Genomic DNA, 9,457 nt, shown 5'->3' on the forward strand with positions numbered 1-9,457 from the left:
TTTTCAGTGTAGTAACATTAGTGTAGTAACATTTATCTCACTTTTATTTTAGCATTTTTACTTGTCATATGCAGGGCCGGGGTAAGCGGCCGCTTAGGGCCCCAGGGAATTAGGGGGCCCCATCTGATATTGCAGAAACATATTTGCAGCATTGAACAATGTAACCAATCAAAGACATATCTGTTAATTTCTTGAACGCAATGACCAGAAGTGTTTAAGTTAGAATACACTCACCGCTCAAAATACAGTTTGCTGAGTTCTGCAAGCTCGGGAATCCTATTATAACAAAGTGTAGACACGATGTAAATAAAAGATTCACTGTGCAGTAGAGAGCTTATTAATGGAACGTCGTGAGATTGCAATGAACTGAAGTCAGTGACAGCTTTTAGTGATTATATGAGGGAGCGGTCTTTGTGTGCATTCTAGGCTGTATAATACTGACTGACTGTCTCAGGACAAAGATATTCACCTCAGTAAATAAAGTATTGTGTTTCAAGTCATCATTTTATTTATCTTGATGTTTCAAAATGACTCGCTCATTTTCAAAGTGTGCTTTTCCTAGGACCGCCAGCGCGAACTGCCGCGCACTTGTATAAATGCACGATTGCAATGACTGGAGATTTTCGCTTAATAATAGATTACATTTTCTTTCATTGTTTCTCGGCAAACCCTACTGTATGCCTTCAGAACACTTGGAATATGGAACGAGTTGCATGGGATAATTTCATGTTTGTAAAAAGATTGAAAAAGTTTACAATTTATTAAATGGACAAGTGCAATCATTTTTTTAAATCTTCTTTTGTTATCCGAAAAAAGGTAGCCTTATATGGCTTTAAAACAGCATCAGGTTATCTAATTACTGGTTGTGAAGGGATAAATAAACTATGAGAGTGAGTGAGCGAGCAAAATAAGGGTTAGTCATAAAAGAGCACATAGTTATTGTGTTGGGGGCTCATACCTGGAATTTGTTTAGGTCCCCCAAATCACTAAGTCCGCCCCTGGTCATATGTAATGTTAGAATGGCTCTTTTATAGTTCAATTGCAATACTTAACTTAATATTCAACATTCAAAACGAAACTCAACTATAAAAAGCCTATTCACTACTGAATTTGTACTAATAATTAAAACAATGTAACTTATATATATATATATATATATATATATATATATATTCATTTTAAAAGGGATAAATGTTAAAGTGGCTTGCCATAGTATGTAGCTAAACGTGATTAAGTTGTGAGAGGCGTTCATGCTGATTGAAGACGGGGAGGGTCGCGTTCAGCTGAGGTGGGGGCATAGCGGGGGCGATAATGAACCGGATCTGTGGGTCTGTATTAAACAACCTGAGAGTCCAACTAACTTTATCTTTCTTTAGCTTCTGCATTACAGCGTACAGGTGTGCTCTTTTCAGCCTACTATGGTTACTGTCCGCTATTTTATGCTCCTCAGAGAGTCCTCAGAGAACGGCAGCCAGCTGGACACTCTGACTCCTGTAGATCTGCCTGGATTCAGTCGCACGGGATTCACTGTAGTGGCAGTGTGTTTGGGAATAATCTTCGTTTTTGGTTTCCTAAATAACTTTCTTGTTCTTTTGGTTTTCGTCCGCTTTCATGTCCTGAGGACTCCGATCAACTTAATATTACTGAACATCCGTGTGAGCGACATGCTCGTTTGTATCTTTGGCACACCTTTAAGCTTCGCCGCGTCTGTGTACGGCCGGTGGCTGACGGGAGTTCATGGCTGCAGGTGGTATGGCTTTGCCAAACGCACTGTTCGGTAAACTGGGGTGTTCTACTGATTACCAAAAGTGATTAGCTTTAGCTGCACGTTATTATATAGAAAACATGCAATAGTAACTGGTTGTGTCAATTTCAATAGTTGCTAACTTGGCTCACATGTCAGATTGATTCATTAGTTTTGGATTATTAAGTGGTTTTATTTAACTGAGAAGTAGAGTCATTCTTAAGAGTCGCTTCATAAGAGTCATTCGTTCGGGAATCGGACACTGCTCTCGATGTTGTTTTTGATTCGTGCGACAAACTTGCGATGCACAATTGCGATTCACTTAAAGGGTTAGTTCACCCAAAAATGAAAATTCTGTAATTAATTACTCACCCTCATGTCGTTCCAAATACGTAACACCTCCGTTCATCTTCGGAACACAAATTAAGATATTTTGATGCATTCTGACAGCTCTCTGACCCTCCCATAGACAGCAAGGGTACTTAAAAGAACCGCTTCCTAAGAGTCATCCGTTCGGGAATCGGACACTGGTTGCTAAACGAACCGGTGTTCGGCCGAACGCGCGATGAATGTGATTCACGGAAAAGAACTGACTCATAAGAGTCATTCATTCTGGTTTCGGAGTACACTGATCACGCTGTTATGTTTTTGAATCACTACCGCTTTTGTCGAGAACTTTTTTACTAGCCAAGGTAAATTTAACTCGTTGATTCCTGTTTATATGACCAAACAATTTGTTTGGTTTCTTCGTGTATTTGTTTGATTATTTCCATTCCAGGGAGATTAAGATATTCATAGAAAAAAAAGAAAGTTCCTCTAGATATAGTTAAGTGTGCATTAATTGTACAAATAAGTCTAAGTTACTTCTTGACTTCTACTGAAATTCACCGTCCTGTCAGCCAAATATAGCCATTTTGCCTTAAGGTTAAGTTTTTTACATTAGTAAAGTAACTTGCTATTACAATAAAACAAACAAGAATGAAACAAATTAGTTGATGAACATATCATTTATTTTGTCTTTTTATCCAATATCAACAGGTATTGTTTCACTGGTATCCCTTGCTGTACTGTCATACGAGCGTTACAGCACCATTCTCTGCTGTTCAAAAGCAGATGTGTCTGACTATAGGAAGGCCTGGCTCTTCATCACAGGCTGCTGGCTGTACTCTCTCATGTGGACAGTGCCACCACTCTTCGGCTGGAGCAGCTACGGTCCTGAGGGTCCCGGCACCACCTGTTCAGTCCAGTGGAACCAGCGCTCCCCGGAAACAAGATCTAACGTCATCTGCCTCTTTGTCTTTTGTCTGCTGCTCCCTCTTCTTCTGATGGTCTACTGCTACGGGAAGATCCTCATTGCCATTCATGGGGTGAGGGAAGAGTGAAAGAAGAAAAGGTTGAAAGTGAGAGAGAATGGGAGTGGAAGCAATGATTTTGATAAAGAGCTCTCTTCTAGTAAGACTCATCGATCTTTCTAGCCAAACATTTGTTCACCATAAATTAAGCATTTTTCATGCCGCAATCGGAACCAAAGTCCTTCACACACTCATTGTCATCATTATTTATGGCTACTGTGAATTATATACACAGCTGGATCAGTTTTAGTATGTAAATGCTTGTAGTAAAGAATATTTAAGCACCCTCAGGCCATCCAAGATTTTGTATTTTCCTCATCAGAACAGATTTGGTGAAATGTAGAATTACATTTGTTTCTTACAAATATGCAGCTTTTAGCTTCACAAGATGGCTGGAGTCGTGTAGATTGCTTGTGGATTATTGTGATGTTTTATCAGCTGTTTGGACTCTCATTCTGACGGCACCTATTCACTGCAGAGGATCCATTGCTGAGCAAGTGATGTAATGCTAAATTTTTTCAAATCTGTTCTGATAACGAAACAAACTCATTTATATCTTGGGTGACCTGAGGGTGAGTACATTTTCAGCAAATTTAAATTTTTGGTTAAACTGTTTAATTCAATTCTCTGATAACACTTATAAGGTCCCATTAGTTAATGTTAGTTAATGCATTGAACGGAACTGTTCATTGTTAGTTTATGTTAACTAATGTAGTTAACTAATATTAACAAATGGAACCTTATTGTAAAAAAAATCTATTGCAATTCTCTCCTAATCCAGTTACAGTTCAAACATTCTGGTGCATAAACACCATGTGGTGTTTCAAACCAGCCTTGTCGCTGTTATTCTTTGAAAAGCAAACCTCAAAGCGTTTCTCCGCATCTCACAGGTTGCTAAGATCAATCAGACAGCTGAACAGAGGAGGGAAACGCACGTGCTGGTGATGGTGGTTTCCATGGTGTACTGTTACCTGCTCTGTTGGATGCCGTACGGGGTCATGGCATTGCTTGGCACATTCAGCGCTGGTACTGTCAGCCCCACAGCCAGCGTTGTATCATCCATACTAGCAAAGAGCAGCACTGTTCTGAACCCCATCATTTACATTCTGTTCAATAATCAGGTATGTGCTTCTCATAGGCATATTTGTATCCAAAATATAGACCAGTGTTACTGTCAAATCTGGATTTACTGCCAGTTTTACAGGTGCTTTATAGCTTTAGTAAGATGTGGACCAGCTCCAGCCCATCTCACCCTTCACACAGAAGAAGGTGGTGCTCAACAGGACTGTATCCCTATGGGGTCATATGGTGGTACTTCTCCACCTGACAGCCCAGACAAGTTTGGGTCCCAGAGGGCTTCAGTACAAAGAGGTAATAGGACTTTGGTGCTTGTGGTGCATTGTACTTCATAAAAGCCCGGGATATGAAAGTTCCAACCATATTTAGAGGGACAGGAAATTACATTGTGTGCAGTGTGTGTGTTGTTAAGAAAGATACTAGTACATTAGTATTTTGTTTCACAGCTTTGTGTTATATGTGCAATGTAGATATTTTTTAATGTGTTTAATGTTTTTGCAAATATTGCATGTAATTATTGCCACCAGTTGTCAGTATTTGTTCAAACGTGAAACAATGAAACTTGGGCTTGGCAGCATCCGAAGTTCATGCCTACAGTGTGCACAGAAGTGAAAAAAATAGAAGTATTAGCATGTTTCGGTCATTATATCAGAATCTTCTTCAAGTATACTGAGTCGGTCACCTGAACCCTCTTACCTGGTTAATACAGTGATTGCAGTGACACGTAACTATAAACCAAAATATTTCACCAGTGATTTTTTTTCTTACAGAATTCAACAGAGCATTTTAAATTGGCAAATGGATTTAATAAATGTAAAAGTCTGAATATTAGCATTTTATGTTCTATTCCGTCCAGTGATATATTACTTTAAATTACTGCAATATTTTTGAGTAGTAATGGAGTAAGAAAACCGTTTTCTTTTTGTTTTATTTTTTGTTGTTGTTCTTCAATCACTTATCATCCACTTCTAATTGTTTTTTATATCTACCTCATGAACTTCCCTTTTCTCTTCATTAAAGTGCCCCTATTATGGATTTTTGAAAATTACCTTTCATGCAGTGTGTAACACAGCTCTAAGTGAATGAAAACATCCTGCAAAGTTTTAAATCTGAAAGTGCGCCGTGTATAAAGTTGTTGTCTCTCAAAAGACAGAGTCGACTCTGAATCATTGAAACTAGTCGTTTTTAAAACGAATCCCAAGCCATTTCACGTTGACGTCAACATGAAACATTAGCATTAGGTTGAAAAATGAATCGTTGAGCGAATCGTTAGGGAGTCGTTGAGCAAGTAACGTAAAATAAATGCATATTATAAGACAATGAAAATGTTTTTTGACCTTGCACGCATGTCAACCTGTTGTTGGGGACTCCCAAAACCAAAATATGAACCTTTCATTACCCATATAGGGGCACTTTAACAATTATGAGAAAATGTTGAAGAAAACTTTGAAATTATTTGGTTTTCTGTATAACACTTCCTAAAATCATAATAGTCAATACAGATGTACCAAACAAGACATAAATATCTTGCAAATCCATATCAACAAATGGTTAAATCCATCAAAGTAGTAATTAATATACAATGTGACTTTCTAGGATAATGGCCTCTTGAAAAATGAAATATTTGGTTACCTGCTCTTTACCTTTGAATTCTGTTAAAGTGCAACATGGCATGACCTAAGAGATTCCAGAGAACCACAGAAGAGGAATTGTACAGGCTCATTAGTCTGGAAAAGGTTACAAGAGAATGTCTGAAGACTTGGGGCTCCATCAGTCCCCATTGAAGCAGATTGATTACAAACAGAAGAAAAGCAGCACCAGTGGTACCTTGGCTGTCCTTCAAAAGGTCAGTGTAAAGACATGTCAAAGGATCCTTCAACAAATGACAAAGTACCCTAGAGAGAAATCTATGGATCTGCAAGCATAGCGATTAAAATATCATTGTTCCAATTTTACAGCACATTGTCAGGAAGTTTGTGATCTGAAACTTTTAAAAGAAAAGTGGGTCATGCAACCTGTTTATTCCTAAACAAAGGAATAAATCACCATCAGAGTGCATCCAAACTGTGGAAATTCCATGTATTAGAAGAGTCCTGACCTCAGTCTCATTGAAATGCTGTGGCATGATTTCTATTCAAGGCCATTTGAGGCATCCCAAAAATATGCAAGATATCCCAAAATATTGATGAAACAGCTTGTGCAGAGGAATGGACCGAAATATCTCCTGTGCAGATCTGATGAGCAGCTATAGGACTTATTTGACAGCGCTTGGGGTCCCAAAAGTTACTAAATATAAGCAATATTCACATAAAACATTTGTGGCACTGTAAAATGTTGTTAAATAACATAATTTAATTATTATTGAGCACATGCTGAGAGCCGGCTGACATAAATCAAGATCATTTCAAAACGTTGAAACTTTTTTTTTAACTGTTTGTCAGGATAGATGGTGCAGGTTCTATGATTAGCCTTGGCTGATTAAGTTCCCAGGAAATATGTGAGGAAGGCTTTTTATTAATAGTGCTCCTTGTTCTCATCACAGAATGACTGGCTCTGAAATTGGCTTGTACCTGACAGAGATAGAGCTGCATATCTTACTCTCTAATGAGCCAGCAAACCAGTCGATGAGACAAGAGCTTCAGCTCTGGGAATGGCATGCTGATCTGAAAACCCCATCTGAGTTGACAAGGTTTGGTATGCAACAGTTGTAAAAAAAATGTAATCAAATTGATTACATGATATGCTGAGTAGTTTATCAAATTAATCACAATTATTCATAATATTTGCTGTGAAAAATGAAGTTAAGCCATGCATTAAATTATAGAGGCAGATGGATACACATCATTTTAATTTATATAGACTGGATTCATACTGAAAATATGAACAAAACAAAAATTGGCTGACCATCCAGTGGTCCCAGGTTTTTCCTTTTAATATATCATAATGCAATCAGTGTACTTGCCATAATTAAATCTATAATGTGAGTGATCTGTGTATTATATCAAATCCTGTTCTCTGTATTCATCTCTCAAATTCATTATCCCGTCATAAATCTCGCAGCAAGGCAAAGGTTCACATGCATGATTACCAATAGACATTAATTTGGCCTGTCATGTCAGATAATCTATGTTAGTATAGGCCTATTTCAATCTCAGCAGTGGTAAACATGGCTTCAGCAGAAAGGTAATGCATGGACCTCTTATAATTACAAACCACAATCCTGTGGTTTAATGAATAGGAGGTTTCTCTAAAAAAAAAAACTCAGCTATTGCACTCTTCCTTTGTATTCAGTTCAGCTGCTTTCCTTTTGGTCTCATGTTCACTCTGTTCCCATTTCATTGGAATGGCATCATCAAGTTGAACAGCATCATCAAGCTGTCATTTTTGCTCTAGAGATCAGTCTTATCCTTGAACTCTGTTTACTGATCGATCAGGTGAAATGAGTGCCAAAGCCAAACACATACACACATCAGCGTTCAAACCATGAGCCGAGCACAGTCTGAGAAATCTATAAATCACTGACAGTCTTATGGACATGTCCTTGGTTACCCAGTTTGACTGGGATTCTGTTTGTGGAAGATCCTGTGATATTACACAAACCTATGCTGTAAAAAGTGTTGTATATGTGAATTATGCATGCATGTGTTTGTGGTTTATTTATATATATAATATATATATATATATATATATATGATTATATAATAATACCATTTGTTTTGAATTGAATACATCATACATTATGCGATTTTAAATGAAAACTGTCAACTCAAATTTGCAGACTGGCTACAAATTTAGGCAACTAGCACTGACTCGTCCATATTGTAAATCTGGACAAAAGTCTTGTAGTGCCTTTAGGTATTCAAGTGCAAAACTCCAAAGATTCTGAGTGAGTGAGTCTATTTTAAACCTAACTCGTGAGCTAGCTTGAGAGTTTTGTGAATCATTTTGACTGACTTATTCATAAGAGTCGTTTGTTCACAAATCAGACATTGTATGATTATTTATCTGACTATACCCTATTTGGACATTTCCAGACTTTTAATATTTTAAATAATTGTTACAACATAATTTTGTCATATTTTCGCGGACCTTTACGATTAAGTTGGAGACTGGTTTGTGAATCATTTTGACTGACTCATTAAGAAGAACCAGTTCATAAGAGTCATTTGTTCCTGAATCAGACATCATGGCTTGCATCTGGAAATACCCACGTGCACTGCGTGAGATTATCCAACTAAAAGTTTTCCAGACTGTTTTCCGCGGGAATTTGGAGATAGTCCTCACTGCAGAACACAAGATCCAGGGGGCGAGTTTGGATCCAGATCCAGCTCCTCCCACCTTACATATACCTAAACCTATCCGTCTCCACCCCCTGATCCCTAAACCCACCCATCTACACCCCTAAACCTACCATCTCCACCCCCTAGATGTGGATCCAACCCCGCCCCCTGGATCTTTGTTCTGCAGTGAGGGGCTACTGAGATTAAATGAACATGACACGAGTGTGTTAAGACTTTTTTCTTGAAATTTAACGACTTTTTTCTCGTAATTTAATGAGTTTATTCTCAACATTAGGCCTATATCTCAACTTTTCTTTCTCGCAATTTAGCGACTTTTTTTTCTCGAAATTTAACGAGTTTTTTTTTCTCAAAACATAACAACTTTAATCTTGAGATGGTTTTATTTTTTTATTATTGCTTGGCCCTAATCCTCTTCTGTACTTTTTTCACTGAGCCCCAGTAAAATTCTGCTGTGGCCCAGTAAAATATTACTGATAAATCCTTGGCTGATGCTGGAGAATACTGCATAACGACCAGAATATCATTATCTCTGATAATATTTCAGCAATAATAACGTGTGGTTTCTACCAGCTGTTTAGAATCAGAGCTTCCTCCCACCTTACATATACCTAAACGGTAAACCTACCCGTCTCCACCCCCTGATCCCTAAACCATCTCCACCCCCTAGATGTGGATCCAACCCCGCCCCCTGGATCTTTGTTCTGCAGTGAGGGGCTACTGAGATTAAATGAACATGACACGAGTGTGTTAAGACTTTTTTCTTGAAATTTAACGACTTTTTTCTCGTAATTTAATGAGTTTATTCTCAACATTAGGCCTATATCTCAACTTTTCTTTCTCGCAATTTAGCGACTTTTTTTTCTCGAAATTTAACGAGTTTTTTTTTCTCAAAACATAACAACTTTAATCTTGAGATGGTTTTATTTTTTTATTATTGCTTGGCCCTAATCCTCTTCTGTAGTTCAGTAATAGGTTATTACTTA

The 9,457-nt window shown here is 37.8% G+C and overlaps 1 pseudogene; it reads left to right on the forward strand.

Annotated features, from left to right (window-relative positions):
- Positions 1 to 1,236: 1,236 nt before the first annotated feature.
- Positions 1,237 to 4,508, forward strand: LOC107693881 (pinopsin-like; annotated as a pseudogene).
- The last annotated feature ends 4,949 nt before the right edge of the window (positions 4,509 to 9,457 follow it).

Source organism: Sinocyclocheilus anshuiensis, unplaced genomic scaffold (assembly GCF_001515605.1).
Source record: "Sinocyclocheilus anshuiensis isolate Anshui unplaced genomic scaffold, SAMN03320099.WGS_v1.1 scaffold694, whole genome shotgun sequence".
NCBI classification, from domain to species: domain Eukaryota; kingdom Metazoa; phylum Chordata; class Actinopteri; order Cypriniformes; family Cyprinidae; genus Sinocyclocheilus; species Sinocyclocheilus anshuiensis.